The sequence below is a fragment of the Ictalurus furcatus genome, chromosome 26, assembly GCF_023375685.1.
Source record: "Ictalurus furcatus strain D&B chromosome 26, Billie_1.0, whole genome shotgun sequence".
NCBI lineage: Eukaryota > Metazoa > Chordata > Actinopteri > Siluriformes > Ictaluridae > Ictalurus > Ictalurus furcatus.
Window position 1 is genome coordinate 2,246,677 of NC_071280.1, and position 21,333 is coordinate 2,268,009.

Below are 21,333 nucleotides of genomic sequence, written 5' to 3' on the forward strand. Positions count from 1 at the left end.
TCATTACAGGATCACAGCTGTAAATGGGTGGTGCTAGCGGAACAGTGTAAAGTTCTAATAGGTGGAGTATTGTGGGTTTAAATCTCAGGAGTTATGCATGGAGTTATTCTTCTTCACAATTTACACATTGGAGAGTAAAAAAATAACTGGACAAAATTAAGAGAAATTCTAATTAATGAAAGTAGTTTTAGTTGATACTACACATATCAAATTATGACCAAAGCTACAATCTCTAAACCTGAGCCTAACTTTGGATCTTCATATTTGGGTGTATGTTTGTGAAGTGTAACACAGAGGAAACACAGGGATACACTAAAATGCTTACTTGAAATTGATTTTATTTGATAGGAAATGTAACTGTCTTCAGTCATTACAGTCTACATTCTCACACATTAATAAACACGTGCTCAGAAATTCCAGGTATAGAAACCATCACCATGTAATTATGCACAAATCTCAATAATGAACTTATTTGTAAACATGTAAAAGGAAAACATGAGAATTTCACAAAATATGAAAATTATCGCATGACACCTGTATAACCATAATGAATAATAACATTTTAACATCACTGTTTGGGGGCTAGGTGTTCTAAAAACAATGAAATGTGCATACCAAACACACTGTAGTATAAAAATCAAGTAAATAGATTTCACCTTAATTGCCCCTAAACCAGGGGTGTCCAATCTTATCCTGAAAGGGCCGGTGTGGGTGCAGGTTTTCATTCCAACCAAGCAGAAGCCACACCTGAGTCTATTGAAAGCCAAGATCAACTGATTAAAACAGGTGTAATCAGGTGTGGCTCCTGCTTGGTTGGAATGAAAACCTGCACCCACACCGGCCCATTCCAGATCAGATTGGACACCCCTGCCCTAAACCCTCTATTAATAAGAAAAGCAAGTATAATATAGGTAACATACTCTGTGAATATGAAAAGGTCATGCTGTATGGAGCCTGTGGAATATACTGAATATAATATTACAAATATAATGAAACATCTGGATAAAGAGTATACATTATAGCAAGAGTATAAAAGAGACAGTACTGTAGATCTGCTGATGTTGGATACAGATGGAGGACCACAGATTGTCTTCAGTCTTCATGTTATTAAAACATATCTTCATGTTTAATAAGAGAAAGAAGGAATTTTAATTACAATATAGAAACAGCTTATGAGATGACATGCGTATAAAAACACTGACTAACCGTCATAGGTAGAGCAGATGAAGTTGAGTTTGTAGCCCTCAGACAGTTCGATCCACTGCTGCTTTCCTCCAGACTGCACTGCTCCGCTTCTCCTCTCATGGCTGCAGTCTTCATTCCATGTCCCATTCCCCGGGGCCCAGTCCTGGTAGCAGACCATCGATCCAAAAACCCAGAACCAGATACGCTGGACGCAGTCGTGACGTAGGCCTTTTGAACCACTTCCTTCACCCAGAGCTGCATCTCCTCAGAGCGCACTGAGACCAGGTCATAATGATGGTTCCTGCAGTAGTTCAGAGCATCCCACCAGGTCAGACTCTGATTAATCAAGACCAGTCTCTCTGAAACAGAGAAATCATTCAATTAAAGATAAAGTGAACATGTACAGCCCAATAGAAAGTTTCACTGTTTGATTTTTCAGCTTGTATTTAGTAGAGGAACATTAAACCAGCAACGAAATGTGGATATAAGTGCTGAAAATAAGGTTGATGGAAATATATATATATATATATATATATATATATATATTTTTTTTTTTGCATATGTCTGTATTTATAGAAAGGTTTTAATGATGTGTCTTGCACATTTTATCCAGAAATACATTTGCTATTGTATTTATAAAACTAAGTGTATTGTGAACAGTTTAATACAAAACAGTATCAGTAATCATTAATAATAATAAAATAAAAAACACTTTGTTGAAGCACCATCATGTGACTCACTCTCATGGCAGATGAAGGGGAGTTTTTCTGTGCAGTTCACACTGGTCCAGTGGTCTTGATCAGACACATTCACTGCAGCACAGTTCAAATCTCCACTGGGTTTGTCAGAGCTCCAGTATCTGAATGAGGAATTACTCTGATCTGACCACTTCCAGGAGTCTTTAAACAGACCAATCCAAACATATACATCAGTTGCACTTTGAATCACTTTCCAGATCTCATCATTCTCAGTTTTGTTCCTCACACTGACCAGGTCGGTGTATTTCTCTCTGCAGTAGGTCTGAGCATCATACCAGGTCTTGTTCTCATTAATAAACATGTATCTATTAGTGTTTGTGTTCTTTTCTGAAAAACATTTAATTTACATCATGAACAACTCATTCATCACTAAATCAGATTTCTGCCATTAAAATAACATCTGTCCAATAAAAATTCAAGTACACATAATAATACACACGATCTTCCGGATTTGTTTTTCATTAATGTAAAGTCATTAAGTGTTATTTTGCCTTATATATCTATTAGCAAGTTCTTACTTTCAAAACACACAAATGAGATTGTTCTATGACAGTAGTCATCATTCCAGGAACCAGAGCTTTTTACCATATTAACACAGAGCTCATTTCCCCCGTAGTTGTCTGATTCTCCACTACTCCACTTTCTGTAAGTGTTTCCGTCTCTGTAGAAAGTTTGGTCTGCCAGAGACCACAGCCATTTCCCAGTGCCCTCTCTCTTTAGACCGATCCAAGCTTGCTTTACAATTTCCATCTTCAGTGTGTAATTCAGCTTCATCATCTCTCCAATGTCGTTGATGGAGGCCAGATCAGTGTATTTCTCTCTGCAGTAATTCTGAGCTTCACTCCAGGTTTTATTCTCATTCACAAAGTGATAGCGATGAGGAATATATGCTCCTATACCACATACTACTGTGAGTAACATGAGAAAGAGACTTATTATTGTTTTATTAAATGATTAAACCAATTCACAGCTACAGATTCATAATACAGTCGTAGAATAACGTACAGAGCTGATGTTCAGAAGGAGATCAGAAAGTAAAAATATGAAATTTATCATTTTATGCTGAGAGATATACGAATGTTCCATGTCATTTACATGTTAATATGATTAATAATGTATGCGTTATTGTAATTAAGTGGGAAAATGGCATTTAGTAGAAAACAGAAAAAAGTATTCTAAGTAAGTGACTATAACTGTAAGGTCTTGCCTTAATAGTAAAGTTATTTTAACTTTAAAGTGAGTATTGCATGGGCGCACGGTGGCTTAGTGGTTAGCACGTTCGCCTCACACCTCTAGGGCTCGAGTCCCGCTGGGGCCCTGTGTGTGCGAAGTTTGCATGTTCTCCCCGTGCTGCGGGGGTTTCCTCCGGGTACTCCGGTTTCCTACCCCAGTCCAAAGACATGCATGGTAGGCTGATTGGCGTGTCTAAAGTGTCCATAGTGTATGAATGTGTATGTGATTGTGCCCTGCGATGTACTGGCACCCTGTCCAGGGTGTACCCTGCCTTGTGCCCAATGCTCCCTGGGATAGGCTCCAGGTTCCCCGTGACCCTGAAAAGGAGTAAGCGGTAGAAGATGGATGGATGGATGGATGGATGGATGGTGAGTAGTGCATAAAAACATGTCAAATGTGAGATGCCAAATATCTGGAAGAAGCTCTACTTCATACACTTCCTTAATTTTATTTGAGAATATTTTTTTCTGGAAGAAGAGATCAACCTTCACATTATCTATATGGTCACCCTTCAAAAGTTATCAAATGTGTTCCGCAACTGCTACCTCAAGCTAATTACTTTGTTCTTAGGTCATTTGTCATTTAAATAAACTGAATTTTTAAACTCAGGAAAATTGTTTTTGGACCTGCTCAATTTTTATATTTAGAGGAATCAGAAACAGAAACAACAGCATGTGCCGTTAAAACATTAGCTAACCAGCTAGCAAACTTTAAATGTCTTTGTTACGCCTCGCCGGCAGATGGCACTGGGGCGCTGCTTCTGAGTGCGTGCATACAAGAGACTGAACTGGGTGAAGTGGACACGTGACTTTTGTTTTGGTTAAGTATTGGTTTATGTTTGAGGATGTCTTTAATTTGCCCCAGGTGTCCATGCTTTAGTTTGATTGTGTTGGTTATTTAAACCGCTCATGTGGCTGCGCACTTTGCGCAGTATTATAGCTTGTAACTTTAGTAATGTTTAACGTAGTAGCGAATGCATGTAGCATGCTAGCGGTCTCAGTTCCATGTTCTGTTCTCGAGTAATGCCTAGACTACAGTCCCATGTTTGATCCAGCTAGTCCTATTCAGTATAGACCGCGTTCCTTGTGTTCTGTTTGTTTGGTTGGTTAATATAGACATTGCTCCTGCACCTTCTTCCTGACTCCAAAGCCCTGTGTGTCATTACAGAATACTGTGCCAAGAAATGGAAGTAGCAGGAGAACCCCGAGTCAGAAAATTATTTACTTCTGGAACTTCCCGACACTGGAAGAGTACTACACCTGGCAGTGGAAGCAGCAGGAGGAGCACCAAGCTGCGTTAAGGAGGCAGCAGGCGGAGTACGAAGCTGTGCTAAGGAGGCAGCAGGGGGAGTTGCGGTGGAAGCAGCGGGAGGACGAAGTAAATGCTCCACCTTGCTGCCCTGCTGAAGATCTAGTCACGCTGCCCAAACCGGAACTGAAGGCTAGCCCAGAACTTTTTTTTGGGGGGGCAACAACGACAGCAGAGCTCCAGCCTGAGGCCTAGGGGGAGGTCTCAGCTGTGGAGCTCCTGCCTGAGGTCAACATGGCGACCTCAGAGCTGCAGCGTGAGGCCTACGGGGAGGTCTCAGCTGTGGAGCTCCCACCTGAGGTCAACATAGTGACCTCATAGTTACAGCTTGAGGCCTACAGGGAGGTCTCAGCTGTGGAGCTCCTGCACGCCGAAGAAGCCGTCCCACTGCCCTGTCCAGCCAAGGAAGCTGTCCCGCTGTCCTGTCCAGCCGAGGAGGCTGTCCCACTGCCCTGTCCACCCGAGGAAGCTGTCACGCTGTCCAGCCCAGCCGAGGAGGCTGTCCCGCTGCCCTGTCCAGCTGAGGAAGCTGTCCCATTGTCCAGCCAGCTGAGGACGTCCCTCCGAATCCCAGTCATGCTAGGGGTGCTGCCCAGCATTACAGTGCCGCTGGTGACGCTGCCCAGCCTTCCAGTGCTGTTGGGGACGCCGCTGCTCAGCCTTCCAGCCTCGCTGGGGACGCCACCCAGGCTTCCAGCGCCGCTGGGGACGCCGCCCAGCCTTCCAGCCCCACTGTGGGTGGTGCTTTGCCTGTCTGCTGCCAGTTTACAGAGGGGCCCAGGACCCCCGTTGGAGGGGGGTTTTTGGCGCTCCGGGAGAAGTGCCTTTGGAGGGGGTTTCTATTACGCCTCACTGGCAGATGGCACTGCGGTGCTGCTTCTGAGTGCGCGCATACAAGAGACTGAACTGGGTGAAGTAGACACGTAGCTTTTGTTTTGGTTCGTTCTCTTCCTGTTTGAGTATTGGTTTATGTTTGAGGATGTCTTTAATTTGCCCCAGGTGTCCATGCTTTAGTTTGATTGTGTTGGTTATTTAAACCCCTCATGTGGCTGCACACTTCACGCAGTATTATAGCTTGTAACATTAGTAATGTTTAATGAGTATAGCGATAGTTCTGTATTTGAACGTATAGCGATAGCTCTGTGTTTGAACGTAGTAGCGAATGCGTGTAGCATGCTAGCGGTCTCAGTTCCATGTTCTGATCTCGAGTAATGCCTAGACTATAGTCCCATGTTTGATCCAGCTAGTCCTATTCAGTATAGACTGCACTCCTTGTGTTCTGTTTGTTTGGTTGGTTAATAAAGACATTGCTCCTGCACCTACTTCCTGACTCCAAAGCCCTGTGTGTTGTTACAGTCTTGAAGAACTAATGTTGTTCAACTCCATGCCACCATGCTAATTAAACCCATAAAAACTGCCTAATGCTAAGTCGCTTTCAGTATGTGATTCTTTATTTTGTTGTGTAATCGAATCATCAAATGACCCTTTACACCTGCTTCATAGTGCTGCCATATTATATTTATTAATTATATCTTTCATTGAGAAAGATTACAGTCTGATTTTTGTAGATTTTAATTATTATGAGACCAGGTGTATATTAAGTATATTAAGGATGTAATTGAATATGAATGCATCATTTGGAATGAAGAGATAATTTATTCTAAACAGACATTATACAGTATATATTTGGGACACGGAGCACAACATGGCTTGTTAAGCTCACAGCTAAAGTCAGGCTCCTGTTTGGGCTTTTAAAAATGAGACAAATAGAGACCATCCACAAAACTGTGTTGTAAACCTACATTAGGACAGGACCTCTAAGACTGCGTCAGAAAAATACAGTGTTATCCCTGCGTTTGCGCTAAGAAGGAATTTCAGGAGGTGGAGCACAATTCATGGAGTAAAACGGGTTTGAAAACACTGCTGCGTCAGCATATTCTGAATTTTATACCCACTTTTAAGCTGCTCAACACTTCAGCATGGACAGAGAAAGAGAAAAAGATATCAGCTAACAGCTACATGCTGAAATTAAACAGTAAATTCAGGCACTGGAATGAAAACAGAGCCCAAAATCACTTATGAACCTACATTCACACACTCTCTCTTTCTCTTTCTCTCTCTCTTTTACACGAACACACGCACACACGCACACACACTCACACACTCACACACACGGTCTTTGTCTACACACTAACCTGACAAGAGCAGGGTCACTGAAATGAGACAAACCATACTGTATCTGTAGGGAAAAAAAAAAAAAAAACTTCTAAAAAACATATCCAACATGATTTTTTTATAAGTTAACAATTTGACTCTCTCAGTGTCTCTCTCTGTGTCCTGTTATCACTTACATCAGTGCTGTGTTAGTCATTCCATCACTGACCTCACGTTCTCTCTCTCTCTCTCTCGCTCTCTCAAAACTTTCAAACTTTCTCATTTTACCATCAAACTGGAAAGAGTAAACTCCACTCTACAAAACACTGTGACTGTTACAAAGTGCTGATAACTGAGATATCTTTCATACAAGTCCCTGTATATGTGTGTGTGTGTGTGTGTGTGTGTGTGTGTTGCTGTAGAAATAATAATGCATTAGAACAAGCTCATTAATATAAACCATCTGTTCAGGTTACAGCCGGAACTACTGTCTGAGCCGTGCTGTAGTATAAACATATCCAAACATATACATATTAAGATAAAAAGTAGATGTTCATACCTCATGTAAGTCCTGTACTCCACGCAGGGTGTGTGTTGAGTTTGTGGTAATGTGTGCTTCTGTTCTTCTTCTCACCTTTTGCACCTGAACATAACAAACCTCTTATTATACAGCATCACCGTCCTCTATCGACCCCTCCCATCTCTTCGCCGTCAGCGTCAGTTCTCATAAACAGGAAATTTCAACAACTTTGAATGAGTTTCCATAAACCAGTCACCGACAACATGAAAAATACTTTTTCACACATTGATTTACACAATCAGGGTGATGAATGGAGACCACTGATGAACAGCAACATTCAAATCTTGCCACAAATTTGATGACTGACAGTTCCTGCTGATGATGAGCATCCCTACAACATGATCCTACCACCACCGTGCTTCGTCGTGGAGATGAATGCCAAACACCGTCTGTATTATGCACTGGTGAAGTGTATGTCTCTGATCCTCTCTCCTTTACCGTTCCTCTCAGCTCTTTGCATATTGCACTAGAAACAGATATTATCTCACTATCAGCTGTTACTCAGAATTTCAGTTTGGCACCATCATTATTTTCAAAAGGGATTTTTAAAATATATTATTCCTTGGAGTGATTTGAATAAAGGACAGCTATGTCTGTGTGAGCTGCTCATGTTTACAAACTCGAGGCTGCATTATTCTTTTTATGAATTTGCATAAACTAGGCACAGGTAAACAGAAAGAGCTGAATTTACTTACGTGAAATTAGTACTAATGCTTACTTATATATATGTAGCGTGATGAGGCTGTAGCGGTTTGAGCACAGACACACAGGAGGCCACTTAGGTGCAACTTGGAGGGCTTTTATTCAAAAATGTGTGGGTGGGTGCGAAAAGGGATGGTGGAGTGATGTGCTCGGGGGCTGGTGTCTTCCTCATTGGTGTAGAGAGTCTGGTGTGGTCTCCCGGGGAGGTTGAGGCCTTTTCTGGAGGTCTGGGAGCTCAGTGGAGGCAGCCAGGGGGCAAGTTCTTCCTCTGAGGCCATATCTTCTGTGGAAAACAAAATGTTAGCAGTGTTTTGGAGACAGTCTCTCCCCCTCTTAGAGGAGGAAAGTCCTCATATATGCTTCCGTCGGCTGCTGGATGGTGGAGCGCTACCGTGCTGCTCATTAGCCACCAGCCGTGTGTGTTTCTGTGGCCCCACCTTGCAGCCACATGCTCTCAGGCTGTCCAAAACATTAGTGGTTCTGAAGTGGAGCTGATCTTTCAGCACCCTGGCGGCAGTTGCAGGAGGAGCGCTTTTCCTCTTTTGTGTGCAGGTCACCGGACTGCTGTCACAGTACCCCCCTCCCCTCAGCTGCCACTGTTTGTTGGGCCTACAGTGCATTGTTTTGTGAGAGGCTATCTGCATTCCCATGTTGGGCTCCTTGCCGGTGTCGGACCTCGAACAAGAATTCCTGCAATGAATGGTACCATCGTGTTAGTCTGGCTTCGGTGTCTTTGGCTGTGGCCATCCACTGCAGGGGCACGTGGTCCATCACCAGGGAGAAGTGTCGACCTGCCAGGTAGTAGCACAACTCCTCAATGGCCCACTTTGTTGCCAGGGCCTCTCTCTCCATGAAAGAATATTTCCTCTCGCCTGGGGACAGTTTCCTGCTGATGTAGAGGACTGGGTGTTCTTCTCCATTGAAGGTGTGTGAGAGGACGGTGCCAAGCCCGGTCTCCGATGCATCTGTATGTAGGCAGGGTGATGTCCGGGTTGCGTAGCACTGGGGCGTTGGTCAGTGTCTCTTTCAGGGCTTGAAACACCTGCTCCGACTGTGCAGACCATTTGACCCGGTCTGGTGGCCCCTTCCATTTGAGATCTGAGAAGGGGGAGGCTACAGAGGAGAAATTAGGCATGAATCTGTGGTAATACCACACCAACCCAAAAGGCACATACCTGTTTTTTTGACATAGGACGAGGGTAGTCCTTAACTGCCTCGATCTTCTTTGCTTGCTGTTTCAGGATGCCCTGGCCAATACATTATCCTAGGTACTGTGCCTTGGTCAGCCACAGGTGACACTTTATTGGGTTGGCTGTCAGCCCGGCCTTCCAGAGCTCCTTCAGAACCCACCTCCCAGGTGGAACAGGTGATCTGACCAAGTGGAGGAGTGTATGACCACATCGTCCAGGTAGGTGGCTGCGAATGTACGATGTGGTCGTAGGATGATGTCCATCAGCCTCTGGAATGTTGCAGGCAATCCATGTAGCCCACAGGGCTTCCGGGGCCAGTGCAGCTTGCCAGTAACCTTTTGTGAGGTCTAGTGTGGATATGAATCGGGCTCTCCCCAATCACTTCACTAGATCATCTACCTGGTAGGGGGAGTGGATATCTGTCGAAATCTGAGAACTGGTTCATCTTCCTGAAGTCATTGCAAAGGTGAATACTTCCATCGGGCTTTGGCACAACCACGATGGGGCTGGACCAGGGGCTGGTGGACTCCTGTATGATGTTGGCCTGAAGCATTCGGCCAACCTCCTCCTCGGTAGCCTTGCATCGCGCCTCTGGGACACGATCGGGCCGCTGTCTAACGACAACTCCCGGATGGGTCTTAATCTCGTGGTGGACCAGCTGCGTCATCCCTAGAGTAGATGAGAAGAGATCGGTGAACTGGTCCACCAATTCCATGAGCTCCTGTCTTTGTGTGGGGGTCAGGTCCTCTCCCTGCTGGACCTGACCCCCAAGTTCGCTATGATCTGTGTCTAGGGTAGAAAAAGCAGACACCACTGGAGCAGGCTCGATCCACTTCTTCAACACCTTTACATGGTATGTCTGTGTTTCTGTACGCTTACCGGGCTGCTGCAGGCGATAGTTCACGGCGCCCAGCCTTTCGAGGACTGTATATGAGCCAGGAACTTACAGTAGCAGGAGCACCCGATCGCCAGGTTGGAACTCCCATGGTTGTGTCGTGCAGTTGTATGCTCTTTTTTGTTCTTCCTTGGTGGCTTTCATGTGTTCCTGTACGATCGGGGCCACTCGGTCGATCTGATCCTGTATCTCTTGTACGAACTCGATGACCGAGCAAAATGGTGGGGGTTGTTCCTCCCATGATTCCCTGGCCACATCAAGTAGTCCTCAAGGTCGCCGTCCGAAGAGGAGCTCGAATGGTGTGAAGCCCACGGATGCTTGAGGGCACTCCTGGATGGCGAAGAGGACGTAGGGAAGGTGGAGGTCCCAGATCCTCCCCTCATCATCTACCACACTGTGCAACATCCATTACAGAGTCTGATGAAACCATTTGACGAGCCCTCTGTGGGTGGTAGACGGACACCTTCAGGTGTTTAACCTGCAACAGCCGACACAGATCAGACATTGGTTTAGATGTAAGAGGCGTACCTTGGTCTGTTAGTATGACCTTCGGGATCCCCACACGGCTGAACAGAAGCACAATTTCCTTAGCAATGTTGCCGGAGGTGGCTTTACATAGTGGCACTGCCTCTGGGTACCTGGTGGCGTAGTCAATGATGACCAGTATGTATTCATGACCCTGGGCGTATTTCGGGAGCAGCCCTACGAGATCCATGCCGATCCTCTCAAAGTGGACGCCTATGATGGGAAGGGGCATGAGGGGTGCTGGTGGGGATTCCTTGGGGCAGTGCGCTGGCACTGGGGGCACTGCTGACAGAAGCACCGTAGAGTGCTTCTATTGTGATACTGCAACAAATCCCAAAACCATAACAAAACCTGACACAAAAGGAAAATTGAAGCAGTGTACAGAACAGGGAATTGACATGTGTACACACTGTTTTCGCTGTGGTCGAGAGGGACACCGAGCTGTTGGCTGTCTCCTAAAGAATAAACCATCGGGAAACTGGAAGAGGTCATTGGGGAGGGACCACCAGTGACCAGCCAACAACTAGGGTCCCCCATTAAAATCAACAGTCTTAAAAGTGAAACCCCAGTAGCTAGCCAATCATTCAAACAGCATAGTGTACCAACAAAGAAATGGGTTGCTCAGTTAATTGGAAGGATGGTAACCTGTCAGATGATTACCTGTCAGATGACAGGTAACATAGTTACCTGTCGAATGGTGTTAAAGTACAGATGCTACTGGTGAGCATAGTGGGAAAGTCCTGGGTGGAGCAAGCATTGCCAGATGTCAACATCCAGCCCATTGAAAGATTATTGTCAACACAGCAGCTAGAGGTCACTGCAGCTAATGGGACAGTCATACCATTTGATGGGTAGATTACAGTTGTCCTAGAAATCAAAAGCAAATGATTCTGTAAAGTAGAAATATTTGTACCAACGCTAGTCAGCAGAAGCTGTGAAAGTAGTCCACTGTTAGGCTTCAATGTCACTGAAGGACTAATTAGGGGCAACAATGGACAAATTAATGAGACCAGTTTACCTTCTCTCAGAAGCAATGAATGTGGAAAAACACACATCTGAAGTTCTTGTTTCCACTGTTAACAATATACCTTTACAGGAAGATCCAAACTGCCCCTTGATAAAAACTGGAAAGAAAGGACTCCTGGTTCAAAGTGGCCAAATATTCCAGGTAAGATGCCACATTAGACACTGTTCAAAAGAAGGAACAATGTTATTTGAGCCAGCAGAGGAGAATAACTTACCAGATTGATTAGAGATGTTTCCTGCGCTTGTTGATGTGCCTGCTGGAGCCTCAAGTGTAGTGAGAATCCTAATCCAGAACTGCACATTCCATGATAAAGTCTTACCTCAGAGGATAATACTGGGTCACATTAAGAGCATCACTGATAGTACACCAGTAATATTCCCTTCAACACACACAGGTGGTGGTGGTGGTGGTGGCGTTCATGCATGCTCGACCCAGTTAGGGAAAACGGAAGGTAATTGTGAGAGAAAAGGTACATCTACAATGCCTCACCAACAGGAGAAATGGGACCCACCTGTGGACCTGAAACACCTTTCTGACCACGAACAGCAGGTGGTGTGACAAATGCTCTATGAATAATCAGATGTGTTTGCCAAAGGCAAGGGGGATATCGGCTGTATTCCAGGTTTACAGCTAAGTATCAACACCACTGACAACAACCCTGTCCAGAAAGCATACAACTCTATTCCAAAACCCCTGTTCAAATAGGTGAAGGAGTATGTACACAATCTTTTGGGCAGAGGTTGGATTCGTAAGTCTGTATCCACTTGCTCGTCTCCAGTGGTATGTGTGCGAAAGAAAGACAACAGTCTGCACCTATGTGTGGATTTTTGGGGATTAAACCATAAAACGATTCCAGACCGCCATCCACTCCCACGAATCCAAGACCTGTTAGACAGCCTTGGAGGGTACTCATGGTTCTCCATATTGGATCAGGGATGTGCATATCATCAAGGTTTTGTGAGTGAAGCATCCAGACACCTCACAACCTTCAGCACACCTTGGGGAAATTATGAATGGGTGCGCATCCCATTCGGATTGACAAATGCCCCTGCCGTATTTCAGAGATGCATGGAAGGTGTGTTAGAGGGTATTGGAGTTGAATGTTGTGCTCCATATCTTGATGATGTACTGAGTTACTCAAAATCCTTTGAGGAACACGTGGATCAGATATGACAAATTCTGTGCCGTATGAGAAAGCACCGTATAAAGTTCCGGCCCAATAAATGTATTCGTCACCTCTAGATTAGATTACTGTAATGCCTTACTGTCTGGATGTTCCAGTAGGAATATAAATAAGCTCCAGTTAGTCCAGAATGCAGCTGCTAGAGTCCTAACTAGAACTAGAAGATACGACCATATCACACCAATATTATCAATACTGCATTGGCTCCCAGTAAAATCTCGCATTAACTATAAAATACTTTTATTAACCTATAAAGCACTAAACGGTCTCGCGCCACAATATCTAAGCGACCTTTTGGTTTTATATGATCCGCCACACCTACTTAGATCAAAAGATGCAGGCTATTTGATGGTACCTCGAATAGTGAAGGCTACAGCAGGGGGAAGAGCCTTCGCTTATAGAGCCCCACAGTTATGGAACAGTCTTCCTATTAGTGTTCGGGACTCAGACACAGTCTCAGTGTTTAAGTCTAGGCTTAAAACGTATTTGTTTACTCAAGCCTACCCTGACTAGATTCTATTTTTACTACTTCGCAGTCATAATAATCTTTTTTCTCCCTCTCTCCTTTTGCCGAGCCACAAACGAATTTATAACGAATTTATACTAGAGATCCAGATCCTTTCTTCCTCTGGATGGAGCTCAAATCTTCTCTAATTCCAGACTGCTGGGACTACGGCTGCTCCTAAGGCCATACAGACTTCATATAAATCCATAATGAACTTTTTCACACTAACTGTTACCCAGATGAGGATGGGTTCCCTTCTGAGTCGGGTTCCTCTCAAGGTTTCTTCCTCTTAAAACATCTTAGGGAGTTTTTCCTTGCCACCGTCGCCACTCAGTGGCTTGCTCAGTTGGGATAAATTCACACCTTTAATATCTGTATACCATGTTGATATTTCTGTAAAGCTGCTTTGAGACAATGTCTATTGTAAAAAGCGCTATACAAATAAAACTGAATTGAATTGAATAAATGTGAGTTCTTCAAGAGGAGAATCCGGTATATTGGACGTATGGTATCAGGTGATGGAATTCAGATCAACCCGAAAGATTTGGAAGCTGTGGCCACTTTGAAGGAGAGAAAGCCCTGCACAGTCTTTCACACAAGACTTCTCTCAAATAGCAAGACCCTTATTTGAACTCCTCCAGAGCCCAGCTGAGACTGATACCAGCAACATCAAAACCTCGAAAGGCAACGGAAAAGGTCAACCCAAAAAGAGTGATAAACAGTTTCATTCGTGAACACCTATCATCTGGACTGAAGAACACCAGAATGTGGTAACTTTGTGGTAAGGTTTGTGGATATGCTAACTAACCCACCCACCTAGTATATCCAAACTTTGACCTTCCATTCATATTACACACTGACACGTCTAATGAAGAATTGGGAGCAGTACTTTTTGTCTACTGCTAGGTTGAACGCTGTTGGACATTGGTGGGTGGGTGAGTTGGCAGATTACCACTTTGACATAAAATACTGGCCAGGGAGGATGAATGCTGATGCAGATATGCTGTCCACATACCCAGTTGATCTCCAAGCTCACATGAATGACCACATTGAAACAATGTCCCCAGAGGCGGTGTGAGCAGTGTGGCAAGGGAGTAAAGCAGTGTGTGACAGTGATATTCCTTGACTGGCTGTGTTAGAACTGAAAGATGGGAATAAATATGCAGTGCAGATCAATGGTGTAGTCAGAATCACACCAGAAGATATTAAATGTGCACAACGTGCAGACCCTGCTATAAAAGAAACAATTGAACTGAAATTAAGACAATGGACTCCAAACGGAAAAGAGAGAAGGCAGCTGCAGATGGGAAAACAAACACAAAGATTACTGTATGAATGGAACAAGCTTGAAGTAAATGATGACATACTTTACCGGAAGACAGGAAAACACACTCAGTTAGTACTCCCTGACAATTTAAAGTCTACTGTGTTAAAGTGCTTACACAATGACATGGGACATGTTGGTGCCGACAAGGTGATACATCTGGCCAGAGAGAGGTTTTATTGGCCCCACATGCAGGAAGGCATAGAGGACTATGTAACAAAAAAATGTGCCTGCATTAAACAAAAGCGTTCCAATGTTCCACAGAGAGCACCTATGGGTTCCGTTAACACCAGTACACCTTCTGAGTTAGTCTGTATCAACTATTTACATCTGGAACCAAGCACAGGAGGATATGAGTACATCCTGGTCCTCATCGACCATTTCACTTGTTTCGCTCAGGCGTATCCAATGAGGAAAATTCGGGTAAGACAGCAGCTGATCAGATATTTCAGGATTTTATACCCCATTGTGGATATGCGGAAAAGCTCCATCATGACCAGGGATGCGAATTCTAGAACACATTGTTCCAGAGACTACAACAACTATCAGGTATTGGCCACTCCCGAACAACGCCATACCACCCACAAGGTAATCCAGTAGAGAGGCTGAATCGCACACTCCTGCAAATGCTGCGTACCTTACAAGAAGAGAAGAAGAAACATTGGAAAGACCACTTACCTCACATTGTGCACGCGTATAACTGCACAAGGCATGAAGCCACTGGTTATTGCCCATTTTTTCTTTTATATGGCAGGGTACCACGGTTGCCTATTGACCTACTTTTTACTCGGAAGACAGACCATAAAACATCAGACAGTCGGACATTTGCACAAAAGTGGGCGGACAGAATGCGAGTAGCGTATCAAATAGCTGCCGACAACAGTCAGAAATCATCTGCCAAGGGCAAGAAATATGATAAAGCTATGAGAGGTGCTATTCTGCAACCAGGTGATCGAGTACTAGTTAAGAACCTGTCCGAACGAGGAGGTCCGGGAAAGCTACGTGCCTACTGGGAAAACATAGTACACAGAGTAGTGGAAAGATTAGGGGAGGGACCAGTGTACAAGGTACAACCGGAAAAAGGAAACACATCCTTGCGTGTACTACATCGAAATATTTTAATGCCAGTAAATGACCTACCTCTGGAAGAAGATCTTCCTATGAAAAGTGACACAAGGAAGAAGAGACCAAAACCAAAGAAACAGAAACAATCCAACAGGAATAGTGAGAGCTCAATGACAGATGGCTCGGACAGTGAAGAGTTAATTTAGCATCATAATCTGTGGAGCAGAATACCATGCTACAGACTTACAAGGCCTCAGGGACCGAGCACATCACTACCAACACTTCAAAACCAGTCCAGACTTAGTGCAACAGCCACTGAATTCTGTCCTCAGATCAACGAAGCTGAAGGAGTCCAGAACTTCGATAATGATCAGGAGGAAGTGGACGTACCTGAGGAGAGGCTGGAAATTGAGGAAAATGATAGGAACCAGAGTGATGAAGAGGAGGTGAGGAGATCCCAACGAAGAGTAAGGCCAACGGAAAGATTGACCTATGACAGTCTGGGTCAGCCATCATACAGGAGTTGGAATGTTGAGGTGAACTCACTCTTGCCTAGTCCGTCCATCACAATGTTTCCAAATGCTTTGCCTTTTACTTACCCCATGTACACATAGCATTACTGTCATAACTGTTACCACTAAATGCAGTAGACTAAAGTACTGTTAATTATTTAAAAAAACTGTAAAATGTCAGGAGACATTTACACATAATAATACCCCATAATTTATTATTTTTTTAACGTTATTATTTTGTGGGGCTACATTCAACATTAATGCATTAGAATAGTTCATCTTGAGATTAGATTTTCAACTAGATTGTACTCCTTTGGTTAGTCCTATTATACACTATCACCCTTGCATTTTCATGTACACTAGACCTTCACAACACTAGGTGGCACATTGGCAGGTAAAGGGAAAGGGGATTGCAAATAACGTGGTCTTCCTTTTTCATTTACTATTCAGTACTATCTGACCATTCCACCCCAACGCCATAGTCAGGGTAGCAACACCACTATGCTAATTAAACCCATAAAAACTGGCTAATGCTAAGTCGTTTACAGTATGTGATTCTTTATTTTGTTGTGTAATCGAATCATCAAATGACCCTTTACACCTGCTTCATAGTGCTGCCATATTATACTTATTTAATATATAATATTTCATTGAGAAAGATTAAGTCTGATTTTTGTAGATTTTAATTATTTACGAGACCAGGTGTATATTAAGTATATTAAGGATGTAATGGAATATGAATGCATCATTTGGAATGAAGAGATAATTTATTCGAAACAGACATTATACAGTATATATTTGGGAGACGGAACACAACATGGCTTGTTAAGCTCACAGCTAAAGTCAGGCTCCTGTTTGGGCTTTTAAAAATGAGACAAATAGAGACCATCCACAAAACTGTGTTGCAAACGTACATTAGGACAGGACCTCTAAGACTGCATCAGAAAAATACAGTCTTATCCCTGCGTTTGCGCTAAGAGGGAATTTCAGGAGGTGGAGCACAATTCATGGAGTAAAACGGGTTTGAAAACACAGCTGCGTCAGCAGATTCTGAATTTTATACCCACTTTTAAGCTGCTCAACACTTCAGCATGGACAGAGAAAGAGAAAAAGATATCGGCTAACAGCTACATGCTGAAATTAAACAGTAAATTCAGGCAGTGGAATGAAAAGAGCCCAAAATCACTTATGAACCTACATTCACACACTCTCTCTTTCTCTCTCTCTTTCTTTTACACACACACACTGAAATTAGAAGAACCATACTGTATCTATAGGGAAAAAAAAATAAAATTCTGAAAAACATATCCAACATTATGTTTTATGTATTAACAATTTGACTCTCTCAGTGAGTCTCTATGTCCTGTTATCACTTACATCATTGCTGGGTTAATGATTCCATCGTCGACTTCACCTTCTCTCTCTCTCTCTCTCTCTCTCTCTCTCTCTCTCTCTCTCTCTCTCTCTCTCTCAAAAAAAAATGCAACTTTGTCATTTTACCATGAAACTGGAAAGAGTAAACTCCTCTCTCCAAAACACCATGACTGATACAAAGTTCTGATAACTGAGATATCTTTCATACAAGTCCCTGTGTGTGTGTGTGTGTGTGTTGCTGTAGAAATAATAATGCATTAGAACAAGCTCATTAATATAAACCAACTGTTCAGGTTACAGCTGGAACTACTGTCTGTGCCATGCTGTAGTATAAGCATATCCAAATATATACATATAAACATAAAATGTAGATGTTCATACCTCATGTAAGTCCTGTACTCCACGCAGGGTGTGTGTTGAGTTTGTGGTAATGTGTGCTTGTGTTCTTCTTGTCACCTTTTGCACCTGAACATAACAAACCTCTAATTATACAGCATAACCGTCCTCTCTCAACCCCTCCCATCTATTCGCCGTCAGAGTCAGTTCTGATAAACAGGAAATTTCAACAACTTTGAATGAGTTTCCATATAAACCAAATATATATATATATTTTAAATCTAAAAAGTGTGTGTGTGGGGGGGGGGTTTGCGGCGGTGCTGGATGCAGGGATGGGATAATACGGATGTCACACATTGTCTGTATTATGTATAATGGTGATGGTGTGTATGTTGGACTCTTGGACTCTCTCTTTGCATATTGCCCTAGAAACAGATATTATCTCAGTATCAGGTGTTTGTGAAAGTGACGCCATAGTTATTTTCAGGAAATAACAGGTGACCAATTCAAAAGGGTTTTTTTTTCCCTCCATATTATTTAAAAGCTGGACTTGTTGTTTTTAACCGAAACCTGGCATGTCCTGGCAAGAAAATGATGGGCTCCTGTTTAACCAGATCACTCCAGAGGACTTTGGAATATTAGATCTCCCGAGGTTATCTGGCAGAGGCGGAGTCATTATTGTGGTTTACAACCTGAAGATCAACATAAGCTCTGTGTCCGTTCCCCAGTTTCCATCATTTGTATGCCTGGTCTTGAGTATATCAGTCATCACTGCTACAGTCTATAAATCAGGACACATGCAGCTTTTATGTCAGAGTTTGATGACTTCCTGTCAATGTTGAGAATGAAGTTTGACAGAATTCTAATTGTGGGAGATTTTAACATTCATTTGGACTGGAGTGACTCTGTGGTAGTTAAGGAATTTCTGTCACTACTTGGCTGTTTTAACTTCACACAGTTTGTAACCGACCCGATTCATAACAAGGGCCATACCCTGGATCTTGTGATTGCAAACGGCTCGTTTGTATCGCAGTTTTCATCCATTGACATTGGACTGTCAGATCATACTACTGTCTTCTTTAACCTGGAACTGTATCATCCAAGTGAGCCTACAATCCGAACAGTAAGCTTCCGGAAGTGGAAGTCTATTGATCAGACAGTTTTCTCCAATTCTGTTGTTTCCACCTTAAGCGATCTGCATCCCTCATCGCTGGAGGAGAAAGTTCTGCAGTTACATTCTGCTCTTGCTACTAATCTTGACTCTTTTGCTCCCCTAAGGTCATGTAAGGTAAGGTTACATTCGCCCGCTCTGATCCCTGGTATAATGACAAAATGACTTGCTGATGGCCTTTGTTTCTGGAGCTACTTCCATTCTCATTCTTCTTGATCTTAGAGCCGCCTTCACTACTGTGGATCATGGTCTTTTTTTTACCCGGCTTGAAAGTGTTTTTGGTGTGTCAAGGACAGTTTTAAACTGGTTTAAATCTTATTTTAGTGACCGTTCCCAGTTTATTTCTATGGGTGGTTACAGGTTTGACACTAGCTCTGTGCTCACTGGTGTTCCTCAGGGATCTATTTTAGGCCCTTTACTTTTCAATATTTATTTATCTCCACTTGGGCATCTGCTGCGATCGCTCTGCCTCCATTATCACTTTTATGCTGACGATACCCAAATCTACATTCACTCAAAACCTGGTGAAAACCTTGTGTTTGTTTTCTTTCTGAATGTATTTCTGAGATAAAAATGTGGATGAATAATAATTTTCTGTGCCTGAATAGCGGGAAAACTGAAGTTATGCTTATAGGTTCCTGTCATCAAATTCTTAGAGCTGGTCCACTGTCTCTGTTTGTTGATGGCTCTGTTCTAGAGACCCAAAGTAAAATGAGGAACCTTGGAGTAATTTTCGATACCAGTCTTACATTTGATTCTTTTGTTCAGAGCACTGTTAAAGCATCCTTTTTTTCACCTCAGAAATATAGCAAGACTGCGCCCTATGCTAAACTTCTCTGTGGCTGAAAAGCTGATAACCTCATTTGTTGTCACTCGGCTGGATTACTGTAACGCCGTTTTATAGCCGGAGTTTCTAAATCCACAATCAACAAACTGCAGTATGTATAAAACTCTGCCTCCAGGATCCTGACAGGGTCCAGGAAATGTGAACATATTACTCGTGTTTTGGAGTCCTTGCACTGGCTCCCGGTCAGGTTCCGTGTCCAATTTAAGATTATGATGTTGACATACAATGCATTACATGACTTGGCTCCTCATTACATATCTGCTTTATTAATTCCTTAAACCCCAAATTGCAGACTGCGTTCCTCACAGTGCAATTTGTTAACTGTTCCACAAACCCGCTTAAAATCTATGGGTGACAGGGCTTTTTCTGTCTATGCTCCTTTCCTTTGGAACTCTCTTCCTCCTGAACTCAGGGAAGCTCAGACCTTTGGCATTTTTAAAGTTCAACTCAAAACATACTTTTTTAAACTTGCAATTAACTGTTTATGTCTTCTTTTATTATTATTATTATTGTTGCTGTTATTCTTATTAACATTTAAATTTTTTTTTTTTTCCTGTATACTGCTTACTTTGTGTACAGCGTTTTGAGCGTTTTGAGAAGCTGCTTTTAAAGGCGCTTTATAAGATAAAGTATATTATTATAGCAGTAAAGAAAATACATAATAATTTAGACTCACTGAATCACAATGATATGAACTTTAGATGAAGTTTTGTTTGATTGTTTTGACGGATTCTGATTAGGCGTGTCAGCTACAGACTGGGTACATGCATCGCAAGCCCAAAGAAAACTAGCTAAATATGTTCAGACATTGGAAAAGGTACAGTAGACACATTTATTTTATTTTTTTTTATCTTAGTCTTTTCATGGGAAATAAGTTAACCGTGGTGTTGGCATTCTTGATTTTCAATGTTTCTCCAGTAGGTGGATATTATACACGGAACCTGGCAACCCTGCTCACGGAATAAACCAACTACACTCATTTAACCCATGACACTTGAGTTAGTAACATTTTCGCTCAGAGTATCTGTCAGTGATTTATTAGGGACCATCACTAAAGTGAGGCAAACAGGAAATGTGTCAAACTGATCAGCTGAAATTTTCAGTTGGAAATAATGAGATCATCAACAGTCAGTAGTTGGGCATTGTCACGTAATGAAGGCTGAGACGGAAGCAATTGCAGGTACGGCAGTTAACAAGTCCAAGGGAGAAATCAGGCAGAAATCAATAAACATAGACAGGCATAGGTCAGGTGATCAGGCAAACAGTCCAAACCAGGCAAGGCAAAAAGACAAGGTCTAAAAGAAGAACAAAGTCAAAATCAGAATAAACAAACACGGTATCAAAGCTTGGTCACGACAGAGACAAAACATAACTGAGCATAGACTTCAGAGTGTGAGTGTGAGCGTGTGTGTGTGTGTGTGTGTGTGTCTCTTAAGTAGTGTGGTGTGATTGAGCTTGT

The 21,333-nt window shown here is 42.9% G+C and overlaps 1 pseudogene; it reads right to left on the reverse strand.

The window, feature by feature from the left end:
• Positions 1-282: 282 nt before the first annotated feature.
• Positions 283-18,011, reverse strand: LOC128602129 (macrophage mannose receptor 1-like; annotated as a pseudogene).
• Between the last annotated feature and the right edge of the window lie 3,322 nt (positions 18,012-21,333).